The following is a 24,673-nucleotide window of genomic DNA, read 5'->3' as shown; positions in this document are numbered from 1 at the left end:
ATCGTACGAAGCAGCAGCAAGGGGAGCTGCGGAAATACAGCAAAAGCCACAGGAATACGGCACCCATGAAATGACACGGGGATTTGAAAAATGTTATCGCTGCGGCAGAACAACCCATGACCAGAAGGACTGCTGGTCCAAGGACAAAACATGCAGGCAATGCGGAAAGATGGGACACGTTGCACGAGTTTGCAGGTCCGGGAAGAAGACTAACGACAACAAAAAGGCTACTAAGGAACAGTACAGGAAAGTACAAAAGATGACGGACAGTAGTTCCGAAGACCAGAAGAGCGATAGTGAATCCGGGAACAAGAGACTAAGCTGTCTCAAACTACACAACGTAATCGCAAAAGAGGATCACCGAACCATTTGGGTCACCCTCATGATAGCAGGGTCCCAAGTCAAAATGGAATTGGATACAGGATCAGCCCTGACCGTCATGAATCGACGAGACTACGAGCGGCTATTCTCACACATACCCTTGAAAGACACATCCATTGTCTTGAAGACGTATACGGGGCAGAAAGTATACCCCAGAGGGAAAATAAGGGTGCCTGTCGAATACAACGGCAAGGAAATACAGAAATTGTATCTGTACATACTGGAAGATGGTGGACCACCGTTATTGGGACGTGATTGGATCAGAAAGATAAGTTTAGACTGGCACTCCATTCAGGCACTGACTGTGGCTGGTAAAAAGGATGACGACGTCACACCTGGACGATTGTCAAAAATCTTAGCTAACGCTAAAGAGGTATTTCAACAAGGACTGGGAACTCTTAAAGGCGTAACCGCCTCGATAAAAATAGAAGAGAATGCAATTCCCAAGTTTTTCAAAGCAAGACCGGTACCGTATGCAATTCGCCCAGCCGTCGAGGCAGAGCTGGAGAATCTGGAGAATGCAGGCGTGTTATCTAAGGTAGACTGGAGCGAGTGGGCGGCACCCATCATTCCTGTCATGAAGAAAACGTTAAACAATAAGTCTAAGGAGCCAAGGAAGGTTCGCATCTGTGGGGACTTCAAGGTGACTGTGAACCCAGTCCTTCACACAGTACAGTATCCTCTCCCGAGGATAGAAGATATTTTCGCCTCACTATCTGGAGGGAAGCGTTTTACAAAAATTGACCTAGCACAAGCATATTTGCAGATGGAGGTTGAAGAATCCTCTAGGAAATATCTCACGATAAACACTCACAAAGGTCTTTACCAGTATAATCGACTGGTATTCGGAGTAGCATCAGCTCCGGTGATATGGCAAAGAGCGATGGAACAAGTCCTGCAAGGGATTCCGGGGACTCAGTGTTACTTGGACAACATCTTAGTGACAGGTGAAAATGACAGTGAACACCTTGCCAACCTAGAGCAGGTGCTCACTAGACTAAGAGAACATGGGCTACGAGCCAATCGCCCTAAGTGCGAGTTTTTTAAGAAACAGATATCGTATTGTGGCCATGTGATTGATGAAGAGGGGTTACATAAGTCCCCTGACAAAATTGAAGCGGTAGTTAAGGCTCCAGCGCCTGAAAATGTGTCGCAACTGAGGTCATTCCTCGGATTGTTGAATTACTACCATAAGTTTTTGCCGAATTTGTCCACAATTCTGCACCCACTGAACGCCCTACTACAAAGTGGAGTAGCATGGAAATGGAGCAATGAATGTAAGCGGGTCTTTCAGAAGTGTAAAGACCTAATCACTTCAAGAGAAGTATTGGCTCACTACAACCCATCACTACCGATAAGACTGGCGTGTGATGCGTCTCCCTACGGCATTGGAGCGGTACTGTCACATAAATTCCTTGATGGTTCAGAGAGGCCGATAGCTTTTGCGTCATGCTCGTTAACTTCAGCCGAGCGTAACTACGCCCAGATTGACAGAGAGGCCCTCAGCCTGGTGTGGGGGGTGAAGAAGTTCAATCACTACCTGCACGGACAGAAATTTACTCTACTAACTGATCATCAACCTCTTGTCTCCATTTTCAACCCTCAGAAGGGCGTCCCGATAATGACAGCACAACGGCTACAGAGGTGGTCCCTTTTCCTAGGGGCACACCAATATGACATCGAGTACAAAGGAACTAAACAGCATGGGAATGCTGATGGATTGTCGCGCCTACCGTTGCCGACGGTGGAAGAAGCACCTGCAGTGGATCCTGTGGAGATATTCCACTCGACCACAGTCGAATGTCTACCTGTGACGAATGCAAACATAGAAAAGGAAACACGAAATGACCTGACACTCTCCAGGGTCTATGATTTAATGGTGAAGGGATGGCCAGCACATGGCGAACCACTGTTGCCAGCATTCTCGCCAAGAAGAGAACAGCTGTCAGTGTGCCGAGGAACCTTGATGTGTGGATCCAGAGTAGTAATTCCACCCAAATTGAAGGATAGAGTGCTCAATGAGCTTCATGAGGGTCATCTGGGAGGGGTAAAAATGAAGAACTTAGCCAGAGCGTTTGTGTGGTGGCCGGGAATCGATAGAGAAATCGAAGAGATGACCAAGAGCTGTACAGGATGCCAGAAGGTCCAAAACGCCCCACCACAAGCCCCTCTACATCCATGGGAGTGGCCCTCATCTCCATGGCAAAGGGTGCACATTAATTTTGCTGGTCCATTTATGGACTCGATGTTTTTAATTGCGGTGGATGCACATTCAAAGTGGCCAGAGGTAATAAAAATGTCCTCAACCACCACAGAAAAAACTATCACAGTCTTACGAACCATATTCGCCAGAAATGGGCTGCCTGAACAGATTTGCTCCGACAATGGACCACAGTTTGTGTCTGAAGCGTTCCGGAGGTTCTTAAAGAACAATGGTGTTAAGCATTACACATCCGCCCCATATCATCCAGCCACCAATGGATTGGCTAAGAGGTTCGTTCAAACATTCAAGAAGGCTATCAAGGCAATGTGTAATGAAGACTTACCCCTACAACACAAGGTGGATAACTTCTTGTTTGCCTACCGGAATGCGACACATGCGGTTACCAACCAAACTCCAGCCATGATGTTCTTCAATCGAAGACTAAGATGCCGCTTGGATTTGGTTAAGCCAAACATCAGAAGAGATGAAGAGAACAGGCAGTTTCAGAATATGAATGAAAGGCCAACCAGGAGTTTTAAGATAGGTCAACCAGTTTTGGCCCGGGACTACTGCACAGAGAAATGGCAGCCAGGAACGATCTGTACACGGCAAGGACCTCTAATATATACCGTGGACGTTGGAGAGAGCATTGTAAGACGCCATGCTGACCAGATTCTAGTCACTGGAAAACGTCAAATCCACACCACGATCCGATACACCTGGTGATGAAACCGAAGTACCAATTGCATCTACCTCAGAATCGGTGATATTGGAAGCAGACGAACCAAACAACGACGTTGATCCCGAATCAACTTTGCCAGAAGAACCTGATACCCCAAAGAGGCGTTATCCGGACAGAATCAGGAAGCCTCCTCAAAGACTGAATTTATAATTGCTTAACTTCAGCTAATGTATATGGCAACTGTAATTGTAAATATGTTATTTAATTATTAATCGAATGTTATGTACTGTTTAGCTAAAAGGGGAGGAATTGTAGTGTATGTACTTTGAAGAAGGAACTATATTCTGCAGTCCCTGTATACTGCAGTACCAGTAGGCCCACCCCTGTATATAAGCCTGTGTAGTAACTTTGTATTGTAGTTCCAGTTTTGTCTCCATTCAGTAAACACCTGTTATAAACAACTCCTGCAGTCCGTGTCTCAATTACACACGGACGTTACAGGTTCTGTGATAGTAGATTGGCGGTTAGGATCAGATCAGCCATGATCTTATTGAATGGCGGAGCAGGCTCGAGGGGCCGATTGGCCTACTCCTGCTCCTATTTCTTATGTTCTTATTGTTGACATTGCTCCACCATTGCAGTGTGGCAAGATGGGGTATTGAAAGATTCATACATTGCTCTCGGGGCTGTAACTTTTAGACCTGTATTGGCACTTAATAAAGAGCGAAGTTATTGTCTTGGGGGTTCTCCTGATCGTTCAGTAACAACAACTTGCACTATAGGAAGGATGTGATTGCATTGGAGAGGGGGCAGAGGAGATTCACCAGGATGTTACCTGGGCTGGAGCGTTTCAGCTATGAAGAAAGACTGGACAGGCTGGGGTTGTTTTCCTTAGAGCAGAGAAGGCTGAGGGGGGACCTGATTGAGGTGTACAAAATTATGAGGGGCATTGATAGGGTAGATAGAAAGGAACTTTTCCCCTTAGTAGAGGGGTCAATAACCAGGGGGCATAGTTTCAAGGTAAGGGGCAGGAGGTTTAGAGGGGATTTGAGGAAAAACTTTTGCACCCAGAGGGTGGTTGGAATCTGGAACTCACTGCCTGAAAGGGTGGTAGAGGCAGGAACCCTCACAACATTCAAGAAGCATTTAGATGAGCACTTGAAAGGCCATAGCATAGAAGGCTACGGACCAAGTGCTGGAAAATGGGATTAGGATAGACAGGGCTTGATGGCCGGCGTGGACACGATGGGCCGAAGGGCCTCTTTCTGTGCTGTATAACACTATGACTCTATGGGCTAGATTTTCAGTGTGCCGTGAGGCGGGCTTTTAGGCATGCGGGGGGCAAAAATCCTGATTTCGGAGGTCCCGACACCATCCCGCCCAAAACCCGCCTCCATGCCAGTTTCAAAGGAGGTGGGTATTCGCCCCGCACTGGGACCCGCCGACCCGAGGCGGGAAGGGATTAGTGCCAATTAACTGCCTGTTAACAGGTAGTTAACAGGCAGTTTTTAGCCTAATCCCTATTTTGAGGGGTGTCGTGTGGGTTTCCCGACGGCTCCAAACCACGTCAGGTTAGAGCAGGCGAGCCATCGGGTTGAAGGACTTGGAGGGGTCGAGATGTCGGTGTTCATGTGAGTGATGGGTGCATGAGTGCAAAGGTAAGTGTGTTTGGTGGGTCTGAAGTGTGTAAAGAAGTTTAAATTACCTGTACTTACCTCTACAGCCTTTCTTCCTGTAGGTGTCAGGAGTCCATCACTCAGCCGGCACTGAAAGCAGAATGGCCGCGATCTGTCAAAAGTGACAGCCTTCAGCTTTTAGTGCCGGTGAGAGTTCTAACTGAGTCTGCGTAGAAGGACTCAGGTTAGAACTCAGACTGTCAGTGTTTGACAGCTTCAAACAGCTGTGAAACACTGATATTTCATCTGTCAGCACGTCCTGACAGATGAAATTTCAGTCTGTGACGTCACCTGTTGCCGGGTGGCCCTTAATTGACCTGCTGAGCCCGCTGGGCGGGCTCAACAAGGTCAATCAAGGGAAAATCGCGTGGATTGGCCGGACGTCGATGGAGGCGGGACTAAAACCCGAAAGTTGTAGTCCCGCCTCCTCCCCAACTGCTGAATGAAAATCCAGCCCTCTGTCTCTATGACTCTATAACTCTATGACTCTATAACTCTATGACTTATTTAGCACCTTTAACGCAGTAAAGCGTCCCAAGCAGTGTTCCCCATCATTTTTTTTGGGTGCGCGTCCCCCTTCAAGCGGTTGGGCGGCCCATTCACAGGTGCGCGCGCGCACGCACGAACTTTTAAGATTGGAAAAGCCGGTCCTGGGCTGTTTGGGACCAGCAGAGCGCTGCGTGACCGCGCGGCTCATGGGGAATGTTGGTCCCAGGGCGCTTCACAGGAGTGTTTTAAAACACCGCGCCTCATAAGAGGATATTAGGTCAGGTGACCAAAAGCTTGGTCAACGAGGTAGGTTTTAAGAAGCTGCTTAAAGGAGGAGAGGTGGAGAGGCGGACAGGTTTAGGGAGGGAATTCCAGAGTTTAGGGCCCAGGCAGCTGAAGGCACGGCCACCAATGGTGGAGCAATTAAAATTGGAGATGCGCAAGAAGCCAGAATTAGAGGAGGGCAGAGATCTCAGAGGGTTGTAGGGCTGGAGGAGATTACAGAGATAGGGAGAGGGGGGCGAGGCTGTGGAGGGTTTGAACACAAGGATGAGAATTTTAAAATTGAGGTGTTGTCGGACCGGGAGCCAGCGTAGGTCAGCGAGCACGGGCGGGGGTCGGGGCCGGGGGTTTGGATGCTGGGTAGCGGACGATCAACAGAAATCCTGCATAAATGGCCGTTTACACAGCTTCTCCAGGGGTTCCTGGGATCTGCCACTGAACTTACAGCCGTCGATTGGGAGAGCCATGGCACACACTGGAGCCCTGGCTCTCTATTTTGGACCCCCCCCTACCCCCTCTGATGACTCTGTGGGTTCTGAGTCATGCAGAACAGGAACGTTGCCAATTCAATGTCTAGTCCAGCAGCAGCTGGGGAGATACAATAAGCTTCCATAATCTAGGGTTGGGGAGATACAATAAGCTTCCATAATCTAGGGCTGACGAGATACAATAAGCTTCCATAACCTAGGGCTGGGGAGGGACAATAAATCAGACACGCTTCTTGCTTCAGATTCTTCTGCGCTGACGCTCGCTGAAAAAAGTGCCCACATGTGGACAGCAGGTAAAGGCAGCAATGGTCTCAGTTCAGCAGGGTTAGGTGTGGAAGTGCTTATGGAACCATACTCCAGCAACAGCCGTCCCTTCCTCGGCTGCCTGCCAGGAACAGAGGATAGACGGAGTTCCTGCGCCTACGTCGACAAAGCCCTAAGTTAAAAGGTCACTCCACCAGCTCAGAATTTAGGCGCGATTTCTAGGAACAGAGGACCAGGAGGAGGCCATTCAGCCCCTCGAGCCTGTTCCGCCATTCACTGAGATCCTGGCTGATCTGCGACCTAACTCCATATACCCACCTTTGGCCCATATCCCTGAATACCTTTGGTTAACAGAAAGCTATCAATCTCAGATTTAAAATTAATAATTGCGCTAACATCAATTACCGTTTGCGGAAGAGAGTTCCAAACTTCTACCACCCTTTGTGTGTAGAAGTGTTTCCTAATTTCACTCCTGAAAGGTCTGGCTGTAATTTTTAGACTCTGCCCCCTTGTCCGAGAATCCCCAACCAGCGGAAATAGTTTCTCTCTATCGACCCTATCTGTTCCCCTTAATATCTTGAAAACTTCGATCAGATCACCCCTTAACCTTCTAAATTCTATGGAATACAAGCCTAATTTGTGTAATCTCTCCTCGTAATTTAACCTTTGGAGTCCGGGTATCATTCTGGTAAACCTACGCTGCACTCCCTCCAAGACCAATATATCCTTCCTAAGGTGTGGTGCCCAGAACTGCTCCCAGTGCTCCAGGTGTGGTCTAACCAGGGTTTTGTACAGCTGCAGCATAACTTCTACCCCCTTGTATTCTAGTCCTCCAGATATAAAGGCCAGCATTCCATTAGCCTTTTTGATTATTTTCTGTACCTGTTCATGACATTTTAATGATCTATGTACCTGGACCCCAAGTCTCTTTGGACCGTCACTGTGTTTAGCCTTTCACCATTTACAAAGTACCCTGCTCTATCCTTTTTAGTTCCAAAGTGGATGACCTCACATTTGCTTCTAGTCAGACATGGGCAAAAGATTAATACAAAAGCAAAATACTGCGGATGCCGGAAATCTGAAATAAAAACAGAAAATGTTGGAAATACTCAGCAGGTCAGGCAGCATCTGTGGAGAGAGAAACAGAGTTAACGTTTCAGGTCGACGACCCTTCATTATGGGCAAAAGACTGACAGTTATGAATCACGAAACCGTTGGACAGGAAAATCGGGCGGGGTGTATAACGGGAAACGTTCCCGTTAAGCTGCGTGGCTGCGCAGCGCTCCAGGGGTCCCACACAGACGGTGAGCCGTCTTTTAAATTGAAAAAAAAAACGCATATGTGCGGACTGTTAAAGTGGCCTCACGACCCCCCCAAAAATGACAGGGAATATTAATAACGGGTGAGGTGTTTAACGGGCGGGGTGTACCGATCAGCAACTGGCACCATACCCAGCGAGGAAAGGAGGAGAGATGGGGAGAGGAAGGAAGAAAGATGGAGGGATAAAGAGCTGGTGTTGAGGCAGGTGATTACAGAGAACTTAAGCAAGACTCTGAACACGGTGGGGGGGAGGGGGGGAAGTACTAAGGATCCATATGGCTGAGAGTGTGAAATCGACCTTTGACATTTACATTGCCACACAGTCAGTGCGTAAGCCAGCCATGGAGATGTCTTTTGAGGTATTGGTCCAGGCTGGTATCAGAGCCAAGTCCGAGTGGTGCAAGGACAGTATGTTGGCCCACTGCACCACCTAGTGCGCCTCAAAGTTATTACCGTCTCTAAACCTTCCGGTATTGGAAAGCAAACGGCTCGTTCGGAGTGAGAGCTGTAACATTTGGATTTCACCGAGCTGACACGTCAGAAAGATTGCACGAAGATAACGAAACACGCAAAGCACACGTGCACGCACACGGGTGTGCAGCGGAGAGGTGCAACGGAAACAGAACTGCTGCAGTACCCAGTGAAATTAAAAAGTACACTCAACTTGACGTACGTGGCTCAACCAGGCTCACTGATCCCACCAGGCTCACTGGTCCCATTAGACTCACTGGTCCCACCAGGTTCACTGGTCCCATTAGACTCACTGGTCCCACCAGGTTCACTGGTTCCATTAGACTCACTGGTCCCACCAGGCTCACTGGTCCCATTAGGCTCACTGGTCCCACCAGGTTCACTGGTCCCACCAGGCTCACTGGTCCCATTAGGCTCACTGGTCCCGCCAGGCTCACTGGTCCCACCAGGCTCACTGGTCCCGTTAGACTCACTGGTCCCACCAGGCTCACTGGTCCCGTTAGGCTCACTGGTCCCACCAGGCTCACTGGTCCCATTAGGCTCACTGGTCCCGCCAGGCTCACTGGTCCCACCAGGCTCACTGGTCCCGTTAGACTCACTGGTCCCACCAGGCTCACTGGTCCCGTTAGACTCACTGGTCCCACCAGGCTCACTGGTCCCATTAGACTCACTGGTCCCACCAGGTTCACTGGTCCCATTAGACTCACTGGTCCCACCAGGCTCACTGGTCCCACCAGGCTCACTGGTCCCACCAGGCTCACTGGTCCCGTTAGACTCACTGGTCCCATTAGGCTCACTGGTCCCACCAGGTTCACTGGTCCCACCAGGCTCACTGGTCCCGTTAGGCTCACTGGTCCCACCAGGTTCACTGGTCCCATTAGACTCACTGGTCCCACCAGGTTCACTGGTTCCATTAGACTCACTGGTCCCATTAGGCTCACTGGTCCCACCAGGTTCACTGGTCCCACCAGGCTCACTGGTCCCGTTAGGCTCACTGGTCCCACCAGGTTCACTGGTCCCATTAGACTCACTGGTCCCACCAGGCTCACTGGTCCCATTAGGCTCACTGGTCCCACCAGGTTCACTGGTCCCATTAGACTCACTGGTCCCACCAGGTTCACTGGTTCCATTAGACTCACTGGTCCCACCAGGCTCACTGGTCCCATTAGGCTCACTGGTCCTGTTAGGCTCGCTCCCAAACAGCAGCATCATTCACAGGGCACAACATTATTAAAAAAACAATAATGTAACAGATCTGCCGCAATTAGAAATTATCGAAGAACGCAGTGATTCAGAAAAATATTGGCCCGTGAAATTGCAGTGGGTGATAACACTAAACGTTATTACCCCTCTGAAAGTGGCCGCAACTTCAGGATTTATCACGTGCGCATCTAAACGCAGAAATCCTGAAGTTGCTGTCAGTCATTCACAGCTCCAACACTGGCTGCCTGTGGCAGCCCCCGCCCCCCCCCCCATTCCCCCCCACCCCCCAACATAGCCGGCAATCAGTGAAATCAGGAAAACTGATGAAAACTTTGTCTCTTCCACGGTAATACCGTTGTTAAATTCCCCATTCAAAGTCAGACCCTTTAGGATCAGATATAACTGGGGTTTTAACAATGTATTGACTGCTAAACAAAGGTTATTGCCCCGAAAAACTAATTAAAATTTTGTGGAGAGTCAAATTTATTCATTTTAATAAAAAATATATATTTTAAAGTTTGTCCATCTCTATTCCAGGTTTGCCTTTTCCCCCATGTGAGAGCCCCAATCTTTGTTTTGCTCTCTCTAACATTTAAAAAAATGTAACGGGCTAGAAATTCGATGCATTTGCGCCTCTCGTTAGCGTCTCCGGGGGGCGCTAACGTGGCGCAAACGACGTCATCACCGTGCGCAGCGCCCCGTTTTCACCCCGCCTGCAAAATTGGCCCGCGCCCCCTGAATCAGCGCGGGCGATGACAGCGGCCAGGTCAGGGGGCGGGAACGGAGCGGCAGGAGGCTCGCGGGGCGCAAAGTAAAGGGGAAGTGGCGGGTGGGGAAAAAAAATCGTCCCACTTACTTGTCGCGGCCCATTGCGTCTTTAAACGCGGGGTCCGTGCCCCGATCTGGAAGCCCGGTTCTCCTTGAGTACCGGGCTGCTGGCATGGCTCCCCGCTCCCCGGTGGTCCAGATCGGGCCCCGCAGAATTGTGGGCTTGGGCCCTCCCCTTTAATGAGGGGAGGAGCCCTTCTCTGCGGCAGCGCTACATGGCCCAGTGCGTAACGCTGCAGAACGCACCACCCCGATATTCGGGTTAGTGCTCTAAGAAGGAAGTGGAGAGCTTGAATTAGCGGCGCTACACCTCCCGCTTGGGGCGCTAAAACTGAAGTTAGCGATCGCTGGTGCTATTTTTCGTTGGGCGCTAAAGGCGATGTTAGCGACCCAAAGTGGTCGCTAACGAATTTTTCCACCATAGAATTTTAGGAGCTTGCTCACTTCCGGGATCGCTGTCTGTGAGAATTCTGCATTGTGATTGGCTGCTTAGACAGCCTGTTGATGTCACAGCAGCTCGCGTTAGGGATTTCCCATTAACTTCCGTTGCTCTCAATTGAACGTCGGAAAACCTAAACTTCTTGACACAGAGATCGTGAGATTTTTGTGGGGAGCCTGCGGCGAACACCTTTGCTTCGCTAGCAAAATACTGCAGATGTTGGAAATCCGAAATAACAACAGAAAATGCTGGAAAAACTCAGCAGGTCAGGCAACATCCGTGGAGAGAAATTTGAGTTGACGTTTCGGGTTTGACCCTTCTTCAAAACTGGAGAGAAAAGGAACGAGATCGAAGGCAGGGCTGCGATCGGACAAAAGAATAAAAGAACCAAAAGAAGTAAAAGAGATTAGAAGCTAGACGAGATGGTAATAGGCTGGGATTAGGTGTAAAGTGTACTGGCAGGGCAAAAGATAGCTGCCAGGTGTGAGAGAGAAACAAAAGGAAAAGGGGGGGGGGGAGGAAAGGAGTGGAGAAATATGAGTAAAAATGAAATAGGGGCCGAGGTTATGATCTGAAATTGTTGAACTCGATATTGAGACCGGAAGGCTGCAGAGTGCCTAATCGGAAGATGAGGTGCTGTTCCTCGAGTTTACGTTGAGCTTCCGTGGAACAGTACAAGAGGCCAAGGACGGTGAGGTCCGAGTGGGAATGGAGCGGTGAATTGAAATGACAGGCGACCGGAAGCTCGGGGTCACCCTTACGGACTGAATGGAGGTGTTCCGCAAAGCGGTCACCCAATCTGCGTTTGGTCTCCCCAATGTAGAGGAGACCGCATCGTGAGCAGCGAATACAGTATACTAGATTGCGAGAAGTACAAGTAAATCGCTGTTTCACCTGGAAGGGGTGTTTGGGGCCCTGGACAGTGGGGAGGTATAGGGGCAGGTGTTACACCTCCTCCGCTTGCACGGGAAGGTGCCAGGCGAAGGGGAAGGGCTGTTTGGGGTGATAGAGGAGTGGACTAGGGTGTGCCCACAAATTCCAGGCCTTTGTTTCAACAACAGAGACAAGGGTCCAGGCCTTTGTTTCAACAACAGAGACAAGGGTATAAATACCCCATTTTACTGCCTGTTTATTCAGGGTGGATCGCTGCACTGTATAGACAGTTACCGAAATATTACGATAGCAAAATACTGCAGATGTTGGAAATCCGAAATAACAACAGAAAATGCTGGAAAAACTCAGCAGGTCAGGCAACATCCGTGGAGAGAAATTTGAGTTGACGTTTCGGGTCGAACCCTTCTTCAAAACTGGAAAGAAAAGAAAATAGATCGAAGGCAGGGCTGCGATCGGACAAAAGAAAAGAAACAAAAGAAGTAAAAGAGATTAGAAGCTAGACGAGATGGTAATAGGCTGAGATTAGGTGTAAAGTGTACTGGCTGGGCAAGAGATAGCTGCCAGGTGTGAGAGAGAAACAAAAGAAAAGAGGGGGTGGGGGGAAAAGGAGTGGAAAAATTACAAGAAAAAATGAAATAGGGGCCGAGGTTATGATCTGAAATTGTTGAACTCGATATTGAGTCCGGAAGGCTGCAGAGTGCCTAATCGGAAGATGAGGTGCTGTTCCTCGAGTTTATTACACTGGCCTCTGCTGGATTTTCAGCTGAACTTCTACTAGTTACACAATACTTTTTATAGATTGTTTTGGAGAACGTTACAACAAAGAAACTCCATAATAAAGTGAAGATATATTGTTCCATCTTTCAATACAACAGAGAGTATGTTTAACACACCATGCTGTAGGCTGACACTCCCAGTGCAGTGCTGAGGGAGTGCTGCCCTGTCGGAGGTGCCGACTTTCAGATGAGATGTTAAACCGAGCCCCCCCGTCTGCTCTCTCAGGTGGATGTAAAAGATCCCATGACACTATTTTGAAGAAGAGCAGGGGAGTTCTCCCCGGTGTCCTGGGGCCAATATTTATCCCTCAACCAACATCACTAAAACAGATTATCCGGTCATTATCACAGTGCTGTTTGTGGGAGCTTGCTGTGCGCAAATTGGCTGCCGCATTTCCTACATTACAACAGTGACCACACTTCAAAAAGTGCATCATTGGCTGTAAAGCGCTTTGGGACGTCCTGAGGTCGGGTAAGGCGCTGTAGAAATAAAAGTATTTTCTTTTGTACAATTTGTGAAGACAAGCTAATACAGCACCACCTGGTGGCCTGTACCTGAAACTACACACAGACTCGTCCAGATTCCAACAATACATCTCAGCGCTCATTATTAGCATTGGCAATGTTACTTGAGCATCACCTACAGGCATCACAGGCGAGGGTTACAGGCAAGTGTAACAGGGAAAGTCCGTGTTTAAAAAAAGAAAAGAAAAGACTTGCGTTTAGCACGTCCCAAAGCGCTTTACAGCCAATGGTGCACAGTTTGAAGTGTGGTCGCTATTGTTATGCAGGATAATCTTTGTTAGGAAGATAAAACAACTAAACTGAGAAAATAGAAATGCTCCTTGGTGGGTTTTAAATTATTTTTTTGTTGCAAAAATGTATTCAGAAAGTCATAGAAACCCATTGCTGGGAAAACATTTTATAAATAATATACTGACATATTTCTTAGCAGTGGAACAGGTTCACAATTATACTTGCATATTTTTAACTGGTTGACTTTCACTATATTATTTAAACGCTAGCCCTCTGCACTCTGGTCTTTATATCAAATGAGGAAATTATTAGTGCCTGCCAGCCACTGCTTTTTGACACAACACTGATGTGAAAGTTCAGCGGGGCCTTCAGGGATGCAACGGGCAAGTGGCACGACACCAGCAGAGCTTCCAGGCTCTGGGGAACACTTTTCCCATTTCAGAAACAATCTCGGGGTTAAGGCAAACAAACAAAAAAAACCTCCACTGAGGGTCAGAGCGACAGGACGTCTGCAGAAGAAGCCCTCAGAATACAAGCCCGTGTCTTCAACAAAATCCCCAGGCCGAAGGGAAAACGATGAAAAGCTCTGGCATGTACTGTAATATATAATGTGTCGTTTATTAAAAAGTCATTGTTCAAGATCCCAAATTTATGTCTGAATTTGCATTGCCAACATTCTGCTGCCACCCTCCTTTTATATGAATTGTGCCACTGGATTTTGTCATGAGTTGGAGCAGATCATTCAGGAAGCACAGCTAAAAGTCAGCCTACAGTTTTGGTCACCTTATTTAAGGAAGGATATACTTACATTGGCTGCAGTTCAGAGAAGGTTCACTAGGTTGATTCCAGAGATGAAGGGGTTGTCTTATGAGGAAAGGTTGAGCAGGCTGGGCCTATACTCATTGGAGTTTAGAAGAATGAGAGGTGATCTTATTGAAACATATCAGATTCTGAGGGGGATTGACAGGGTAGATGCTGAGAGGCTGTTTCCCCCTGGCTGGAGAGTCTAGAACCAGGGGTCACAGTCTCAGGGTAAGGGGCCGGCCATTTAAGACTGAGATGAGGAGGAATTTCTTCACTCAGAGGGTTGTGAATCTTTGGAATTCTCTACCCCAGAGGGCTGTGGATGCTGAATCATTGAGTATATTCAAAGCTGAGATCGATAGATATTTGAGCTACAGGGGAGTGAAGGGTTATGGGGAACAGGCAGGAAAGTGGAGTTGAGGTCAAAGATCAGCCATGATCTTATTGAATGGCGGAGCGGGCTCGAGGGGCCGAATGGCCAACTCCTGCTCCTAATTCTTATGTTCTTATTATATAAATCATCATCGGTTTGAACATTCTCACAGCTGAAGAATTAATGTAATCATTAATGGGCACCTGAAGGTATATCTTTAGGATATTGAATCAAAATGTTTTACTAAGGGATACGATAGCAAAATACTGCAGATGTTGGAAATCCGAAATAACAACAGAAAATGCTGGAAAAACTCAGGTCAGGCAACATCCGTGGAGAGAAATCTGAGTTGACGTTTCGGGTTGGACCCTACTAAGGGATACGTTACTTGCAGAATTTTCTTTAAATGACATCAGATTGCAGATTGATTTTAAGTACGAGTAATATGGGAAAAAGCAATGAACGATCTAGGGTAAATAGAGCTGAACATCAAAACTCGATAGGCCGGCCAAGATGCAGAGCCAGTGCATTCATTGCTGTAAATTAGTTTGTGCACTTACAGTTAACAGGCAAAATAACAATCTGTATGCAAATTACCAGCATGGGCTATCATTTAGTTTCTAAACATCTCCATAAAAAACAGCAGCCAGATTTAAACAGTCAGTATCAAACAGTGGCTCTCAGAAAAGCTAGTGATGCCTCAATATTTATGCCAATTTGCACATCCTCAATAAATGCTGGTACAATAAAAAAAAACTACTTTGAAACAAAGGACTCGACTGCAATTTCACCAAGGACTTTAGAGCTGCCCTATGTGCTCCTGGGATGGGGGCGTCGCTGGCAAGGCCAGCATTTATTGCCCATCCCTAGTTGCCCTCGAGAAGGTGGTGGTGAACCGCCTTCTTGAACCGCTGCAGTCCGTGTGGTGAAGGTGCTCCCACAGTGCTGTTAGGGAGGGAGTTCCAGGATTTTGACCCAGCGACGATGAAGGAACGGCCCGATATATTTCCAAGTCAGGATGGTGTGTGTGACTTGGAGGGGAACTTGGAGGTGGTGCTGTCCCCATGCGCCTGCTGCCCTTGTCCTTCTAGGTGGAAGAGGTCGCGGGTTTGGGAGGTGCTGCCGAAGAAGCCTTGGCGAGTTGCTGCAGTGCATCGTGTAGATGGTACACACTGCTGCCACTTATGAGCAACGCTCCCCGGAAGCTGCGCCTTGTTCTGCGCGGCCTGTTTCTTTCAATGTGCGGTCCCTTTAAATTTCTGTGCTGTATTTTCAACGTAAAAGCTGGCGAGCGACCTGTGTGGGACCTTCCAGATTCATGCTCGACCGCGCACGCACGCAGCTTAAAGGGAACATTGCCTATGAGCATGTATAAAGGGACCATTTTTCTGTCACTAACGTGGATTGGTTTGGCCAAATGCCCGGTTAACGTATTGTGACTTTGAAGTATTTCTAGGTGTAATAGAGACACAGTTAATTAACATCAACTGCAGGAGTAGTACGCGAAGGATCTAACACCAGAGATCACCTACACTTGGAATATTTTTATAGAGAACATCTCTAGTTTACTGATTAAAAAGAAAAAGAAGACAGCAATGTTTGACAGCACACTAACAGAAACTTCGCACGAACATTGCATAAAACACCCAAGTGCCTACCCGTGTGTGTTGTTAGTGGGTATGATTGGACAAGGATGAGGGTGAGTGTGAGGGGTGGCTAGTGAGATGAGGAAGTGATAATGTAGATAGAGAGGGATGGGTGGAGGTGCAAGGTAAGTTGGTGTAAGGATGTGCAGGAACAGGGTAGGGAAGGCAGAGTGATGGGGATATGATGAGTGGGTTCAGTTGCAGTCTCACATGGTACGGGCTGTGATAGTAAACCTGCTCCATTTTTTCATCCCTGTTCTGATCATTTTGATTTCGTGGCTGTGAAGCTCAGACCCCGGGTTTTGCATTGAGAATAGCTTGCAGATTCCTGAGGACCAAGTGGCTCGTCACATATCCTCCTCAGATGAGGAGGAGGAGAGTGAAAACGAGCATCTTGCAGAGACCCATCAACCAGCAGCAGCAGTACGCAAGAACATTGCTGCCCAGGATGCAAGGAACGCACTCATCTTGGCCAGATTGGCTTAGCCTAGCCAATCAAGCACTTTTGCCTCGCAGCTTCTTACCTGAGCATCAACAATGGCCAAGAACCAGTGGATTCCTAGCAATTTGACTACCATACTGACAATTGCAAGTAATCCTAAGCCCTCAATGTGGAAGTCCCATTCGTGAAATGACACACGCCACAACTACAGCAGTAGCCATCAGATTTTTTTATTTACAGTAATCATCTGATGGCTTTTTAACATAAAACATCAAATTTCACCCAAGTGACTACCCTTATGACTATTTGTGCAGTATCTTTCTCTTACGCATGCTCCTACGTGGTGCTTCCCCTGTGGCTTCAGCAAATGTGGATGCCCCTTGCTCACTTTCTTGCTGCTCCTGTCTCGACACCTTTGGCGAGCGTCCTCTGGGGCTGCGAACCTGTGAGGGCTCGCCAACAGTCTGCTGCTTCTGCGGCTGTGCAGGGGTTGAGACGCCGATCTCAGTTGGGTGTGGACTCTGGTGGGGCTCTGACTGAGGGCTCTGCAGTGGCATGGAAATGTGAGCGCTTGGAGAGGAGCCCCACTTCCTCGATGTCTGCCACCAACTTCCCTCTCATGGGTCAGGTCCCCCTCAGCGCTTGCAAGTGGCTTGAGAGCATCTTGCTGCACATCAGGGGGGCCATGGGGACCCGTATCTGCACTGGCAGTCCTACTCAGAAGGACTTCCATGAAGGGCTGGTTTCTCTGTTCAATAGATGACCATCGCTCCTCCAGAGATGTAATTCTATTCAGAACACTCACCATGTCTTCTGAACTCTGACGACTTATCACCTCCACGGAGATTGCCATCCTTTCCATGGTGATACGTTCATGCGCCAATGACTCCACAAAGGCTCTGCTCATGTTCACAATGGACTCCTCCATTCGCTCCACACTCGCAGCGACCCTGGAGAAAAAACCTGCCAGAGACTCCTGCATCTGTTCCCAGAGTTCCAGCACCGCTGATCTTATGGATGGGTCCAGAGGCAGAGGGTCGACATGCAGCTGAGCCAAGCTGGCAGAGTCCTGCGCCCTCCGACTAGGACTCTCCACTGTTGTCCCTGTCTCCACAATCTGCTGATGCTCACTTGTGAGCTGTGATACACCAGGTGACAACACTGCACTATCTCGTGAAGGTACCACCGAGGTGTGAGTGTCTGCGCTGGTGCTGGGTGTGCTGAATTCTGCTGACGCTCCGCCCTCAGAGGTTGCAGCTTCCTCTGAGGAGTCTTGAGGCTCATGCTCTTCCTCCTGGATAGTGGGGACGGGTGCTTGTGATGGTCCTGTGGGGGAGTAAAGGAAAGAGTTAGAGATGTGAGGCCAAGGTTACATGCACATTGCATATGATCATAAGTCCATCTGTTAGAGCTTCAGAATCATTATCAGCGATTCATACAATGTCATTGAGAGAGATGGAAAACTATTCTGTCACCAGCTTGCTGTGATGCGCCCGTCTATCCGTCCCCCACTTGAGAATCTTCCTCCATTCCCACGATCTCCAGGACCGCCTCCTCCCAGGTGGTGAGCTGGGCTACTGAGGGTGGCCCTCCTCCTGTCCTCGCTCTTTCCCTCTTATTGTGAGCTCTCTTTTCCTGCAATGAGGGAGACAAGTGGAGTTTGAGTGAGAATGAAGGACTGAGTGTAGAGAATCCATAGCATAGATGCTTAGGAGACAAAGATGGAGTGAGGTGGCAAGACCAAGGGCCCTCCCTGTGTGTTGTAAGTTGTAATTGCATCACAGTGATAGAGAGTGTGAGGGCTGCATAGTCGAATAGTTAGGTGAATGTGACCATAGAGAGGGAATGGGTAAGGGTGCATGGATGTCAGTGTCAAGTGGGATGTGGAGGAAGAGGTTGCTAAAGCTGAGTGCTGGTGAGGAGAGGCAATGGGGATCAGGTTGAGGGTGATGGGAAATTCATACTCACTTTTCCAGTGCGCAGGTCATGAAACCTCTTCCTGCACTGAAGCCAGGTTCTGCGGGTTATTGACAAAGAGTTGACCTCCTCTGCCACCTGGATCCACACAGCCTTGGTTTGCTGGGGAGGCTTCTTCCACCCTGAAGAAGGGAAGAGCACCCCTTTATGTGCTCTTGCTCCCTCTACTAAAGCCTGCAGGGCAGCGTCGTCGAAGCGGGGTGCAGACCTAGGTCTCTGGCTGGCCATTCTTCCTGCAGGTGCCTCTAACATGCAAGGGCAAAAGCTTGGCAGTCTGCAGAAGAAGCAAGGCTTGTTGCAGACCTTAAATGCAGCACCAATGATGACGTCATCGGAGGCGACTTTCAGACTGGAAAAACTCATTGGCCATGGCTTCCCACACGTTGGAACTCAATTGGCCAATTAAGTTAAAATGGCATCATTTTCCCACATCGATTTAGAATCGGGTGGCTAACACGAAATGCGGATTACATGACCCCAGCCCGCCCCAGTATCAAAATCGAGCCCTATGTGTCTCAGTAAGGATTCTTAAATCTGATTAGTTGAAGAGACACACTTCAGCCATGGCTCAGTAAGTAGCACTCTCTCTCGCCTGTGTCAAAAGGTTGTAGGTTCAAGTCTCACTCTAGAGACTTGAGCACAAGTATCTAGGCTGACACTCCAGTGCAGTGCTGAGGGAGTGCTGCACTGTCGGAGGAGCCATCTTTCGGATGAAACATTAAACCGAGGTCCTGTCTGCTCTCTCAGGTGGATGTAAAAGATCCCATGGCACTATTTCGAAGAAGCGCAGGGGAGTTCTCCCTGGTGTCCTGAAGCCAATATTTATCCCTCAATCAACATCACTAAAACAGATTATCAGGTCATTATCATATTGCTGTTTGTGGGAGCTTGCTATGCGCAAATTGGCTGCCGCATTGCCTACATTACAACAGTGACTACACTTCAAAATGTACTTCATTGGCTGTAAAGTGCTTTGGAACGTCCTGAAAGGCGCTGTAAAAATACAAGTCTTTCTTTCTCTAGGTAGAAACCATTACCTTAGTTGATAGGGTTGAAATTAGTTACTGAGAAACTCACGGAAATAGTTTCTGTTTGCTCAACATGGAGTGCCCTCTATTATAGGGACACACTCTACTTACCCATGTTCAGAGAGCTTAGGTGCAGGATTGCAGAGCAAAGGCTTAGGAACACATGGATAGTGTTGGAGCTTTACCACAGCCTACCTCAAGAGTGGATAGAAAATTAACTTTTAATACCTCAGGGAAACATCTGCTTTTAAACAATGCCACACTGACGTCATTCTATAATGAGCTACTTAATGTTTAGCAGTGAGGCCTGTATGAATTCATTATTTTTTTTCCTCCCTGCTTCCTGTGGGGAATTAACTAGCCTCCGCTTGGTCCTTCCTCTTCACAACACAGCATAGACTGGAAAATAACTGTTGTGTCTCCTTGTGTTCTTATACTATAAATAATAGACACTTTTAGCTCATTTTAGTTACTGCTTTTACTAGCTATATTCCTGCTTTGTTTCTGTGCTGCCGCATGGTGCGGAGTGATACAAGATGTCCGACGCTGCACTGTGCACTGCCCGTGCACAGTGTGCCACATAGCAATATAACTACACCATACCAAAGTAGTTCCATACCAAAGTAGTTCCATTTAATGATACTATAACAATGTAACATCCCTCTTTCTCAAAAAAACTAAAACATGAAATTTAACAATTTAAATTAACAAATATTATATCTAAACTATTATCAACTACAAAGAATCGTGAGTTTTTTTTATTCGCGATATCGCTCAGGTGGTTGGATGTTGTCCCTCCATCTTGTGGATTTGGTGGTAACCATTCTTCTCTGCGGTGTTTTGGTGTGTTCCGGTCTCGTTGTTGTTGTTGCTGTCGCCTTTGGAGTTGGAGTGTGCATGCTCGTGGTTGTTTGATTTGTAGCGCTTGTTTCTGGTGTTGCACTGCTTGTGGTAACTGGTGTTGTCAATGTTGCTGATGTTGTCTGCTGCTTATCCAGTTCAGGTGAAGGTCTGATGTGGAGTCTGTTCCGTCTGTATTGGTTACCAGGTTCAGTCTCTACGAAGTAGGATCTTGGAGTATCAGCTTTTCCAATGACCTTGGCTGGATTCCAGGTTTTCAACACCAGGTCTTGCACATGCACTGATTGTCCATTCAGCAATTCTGGTAGCGTCTTTGCATGTTTATCGTAATGTTTGCTTCCTACGATTTGTGCTTTTGCCAGCTTTTGTCTGAAGTCTTCCTGGTCCTGGGGAGGATGTATTTTTGCTGGTAGTGTAGTCTTAAACTTCCTCTCATTCAGCAATTCCACAGGTGATTTCACGTCTGCTTTCAGTAGTGTTGATCTGAGTGATAGGAGGGCAAGGTCTTGGTCTTCCCCCATCTCACTACTTTTGATGAGAGTTCTCTTGACAGTCTGGATCTGTCTTTCGATGAACCCGTGTTACCTTGGGAAATGTGGGGATGAGGTTACTATTTTGAACCCATACTTTTCTGCCAGAGCTCTGAATTCACTCGATGTGAACTGGGTTCCATTGTCACAGATTACCTTTTCCGGGATTCCTTGTTCAGCAAACAAGCTCTTTGCAATCCTGGTGGTAGTTGTGGCTCTCAAGTCTTTCATCCTTCTCACAAAAGGAAACTTGGAATAGTAATCTGCCACTATGAGATACCATTCTTGATTGCACATGAAGAGATCTGCCCCAACAGTGTGCCATGGTCTTGACGGTATTTCACTAGGTATCATCTCCTCTTTGTTGTGCATTTCTGTATTTCTGGCATATACCACATGCAGAGACCATCTGTTCGATATTTTTGTACATGCCTATCCAGTATACAGCTGATCTGGCTCTCAGCTTGCATTTCTCCATTCCCATGTGGCCTTCATGTATGAGATGAAGAAGTTGTGTCTGCATCGTCTTTGGCACGATGATCCTCGATCCAGCAAGGAGAATACCGTCTTCTACTGCAATATCGTCTTTAATCATCCAGTATTGACGAATTGTCACCTGTACCTGCTGGATTCTCTCCGGCCACCCCTGTATTACTTGTTGTGCGAGTAGTTGCAACTCCTCATCTTTGTTAGTCTCATCTCTGATTTGACTGAGCTTTGTAGGGGTAACATTCACTAGGTGGTGGATTTTTACTGTTAGGACCTCCACCTTGTGTTTCTCATATGGTGACAATCGAGACATCGCATCTGCTAGCACCATTTCCTTTCCTGGCTTATATTTAAGCGTGAAGTCATAGCTTTGGATCCTTAGAAGTAGTCTTTGCAGTCGCTTTGCACAGATTCTTCTTATAGATCTGTTCTAGTGGACGATGGTCACTCTCTATTGTAAAATCGCCTGCCATATAGGTATGTATGGAATTTCTCGCATCCGTACACTACTGCTAATAGTTCCCTTTCTATGTTGGCGTATCTCGTCTCGGCTGACGTCAAGGCCTTTGATGCGAACGCTATCGGCTTTCCTTCCTGCACCAGAGCTGCCCCTAGTCCTCTGGTAGAAGCGTCTACTTGCAGAGTGACTGGTTTTCTTCTGTCATAATATGACAGACTTGTTTCTTTGCACAACAGTTCTTTAAGTTGTTTGAAATTCCTTTCGTGTGATTCAGACCACTGGTATTCGGCGTCTTCTTCCAATAGCTCTCTGAGATTTGTTGTATGTTCCAACATGTGTGGGATGAAAGAACTCATGTATTGGACCAAGCCAAGGTAACTCCTCAGCTCTTTCTTGTCTTTGGGTGGTTTCATTTCAGCAATCGCTGCAATCTTCTCTGGATTTGGCTTGTCTCCCTCTGGTGTATAAATCATACCGAAGAATTGGCATTCCTTGACTTTAACTATGTACTTATCTGCATTTAACTTGATGCCAGCCTTCCTGGTACTCTCCATGGCCTCATGTAGGTGCATGTCATGGTCTATTTCATCTGCTCCATAGATCTGAATATCATCAGCTATTCCTATAGCTCCTTCACAGCCTCTGTATGTCTCGTCTATTTTCTGTTGAAAGATATCTTGACTGACCTTTAGCCCGAATGGTAGCCGCAGGAATTTGTAACGCCCAAATGGTGTGTTGAATGTTGTCAGTGTTGTTGATTCCTCATCCAACTTCACATTCCAATATCCATTTCTGGCATCTAGTTTTGAGAAAACCTTGGCTCCTGCCAGTGATGGCGTAATCTCTTCTAGCGTTGGGGTGGGATAGTGGTCCCTCTTTATCGCCTGGTTTAGATCTTTGGGGTCCAAACATATTCTGAGACGCCCGTTTGGCTTTTCTCGTACCACAATTGAGTTTACCCAATCTGTGGGTTCAGTGACCTTTACAATCACTCCCTTTTCTTCCATCTCCTTTAGCTCTCTTTCAAGCTTTGTCTTCAGCTCGATGGGTACTTTTCGTGGAGCATGGATAACGGACTTTACCTCTGGATCGATGGTGATGTGGTATTGGAAATCTCCGAAACATCCCACCGTATCATCGAAACATTCCGGATACATGTCTATCAAGTCTTTTTTACTCTTGATTTGTGGGCGGTTCTCCAGTGGGGTGTTGCTGTCTATCTTCAGTGGCGTTTCCGTCAGCTCGTGATGCACTGAGATCAATCTCAACTTCTCGCAGCTGTTTAATCCCAGGATCGCTGGCCCCTCAGTGTCGGTGACATAGAACATGCAGTTGATGTTCTTTCTTTTATGTGTCCCTTTGATAAAGGTTATTCCGAGTTGTTTAATCTCACTCCCCCGTATGCTGTCAGCGTGACATTGCTTGCCTTTAAACAACCATTTTTCGGGTAGCCATCTTCTCTCAGGTTTTCGGGAAAGATCTGCTGGTACAGTCTCAATGGGAGAATGTTGCTCTGAGCCCGTGTCCAGCTTCAACTTTAAGTTGATGGTTTTGGGCCGATCTTTGATTTTTTTTTGATTTGGATGATGGTGTGCAATTCTCTCCTCGGAGTATTTTCTGCTCTGGACATCTCGTGAAGCTGTATCTTTATGGTTTCAATGTTTAGTGCATTGTCATGATCATCCTGCTCATCCATGGCATGGGTATGGTGTTTCTTTCTCTGGTTCTGCTGTCCGCCTTTGTTTTTGATGTATGTTCCTTCTTTCTACACCTCTTTTCCCAGTGGTTTAGTTTGCCACATGCATTGCAGCTTGTTCCATATGCTGGACATTTCCTCATCTGTGTAATCGTGCGGTCTTCCACAATTTCTGCACGTTTCCCCCGTCGTCATGTGCATGTCTTTGTGTGTTGTACTTTTCTCTCACTGCATCCACTCTGTTGTCCGTCTCAGAAGCCATCCGCATGTCAGCCGTTTGAGAAATCAGCGTTTTCATTTGCTGCTTCATGAGCTCTCGTAGTATCTACAGCCTCTGTTATTCCGAGCTTTTCTTTTCCTATCAGGGCTTTTTGTACCTCTACATGCGCTGACCCCCATATTAGCTGGTCCACAAGCCTCTCTTCCATTTCCTTAAATTTACACTTGCTGGCTTCATTTCTCAGCCTTGTCAGGAAATCGTCAGCTGTTTCACCGGGTTCCTGTCTTAGACCTCTGGAATTTGTATCTGTGTATACGGTGATTGGATTTAGGCTCTAGATGGTTGCTGAATTTATCAAAAATTGTCGCAGGGTTTTCCTTTTCCTCTTCAGTCAAACTCCAGCTATTATACAAATCTAGACCTTTTTCTCCTGTCCACAACAGAATGTAACTAACCTTTTCCTCGTTGGTAGCGCCCTTCAGGAAGCTTTTGAATGTAAGCTCACATTTCTGTTTGAACTTGCGGAATGCTTCTACTATATCGTCGGCTTCCCAGTTCATGAGGGGTTGCATTTGCACAGTCGTCATTTTAGTTTCCCGTACGATTCACTCTCAAATCACCGCAGACATCGGCACTCACAATCAGCTCATAAAATCACTTTTCGTCTTATTCGTATAGCACAATTTTTTACTCACTTATACCGCTGCCACCATGTTGTGTCTCCTTGTGTTCTTACACTATAAATAATAGACACTTTTAGCTCATTTTAGTTACTGCTTTTACTAGCTGTATTTCTGCTTTGTTTCTGTGCTGCCGCATGGTGTGGAGTGATACAAGATGTCCGACGCTGCACTGTGCACTGCCCGTGCACAGTGTGCCACATAGCAATATAACTACACCATACCAAAGTAGTTCCATTTAACGATGTGATACTATAACAATGTAACAATAACCGTGTGTAAAATGATGAATAGGAGACTGCATCCTTCCAGAAT

The sequence above is a fragment of the Somniosus microcephalus genome, chromosome 5 (genome assembly GCF_052327205.1).
Source record: "Somniosus microcephalus isolate GS21.2 chromosome 5, FLI_Smic_1.0, whole genome shotgun sequence".
In the NCBI taxonomy this organism is placed as follows: domain Eukaryota; kingdom Metazoa; phylum Chordata; class Chondrichthyes; order Squaliformes; family Somniosidae; genus Somniosus; species Somniosus microcephalus.
Note: the sequence above shows the minus strand (reverse complement) of the source record.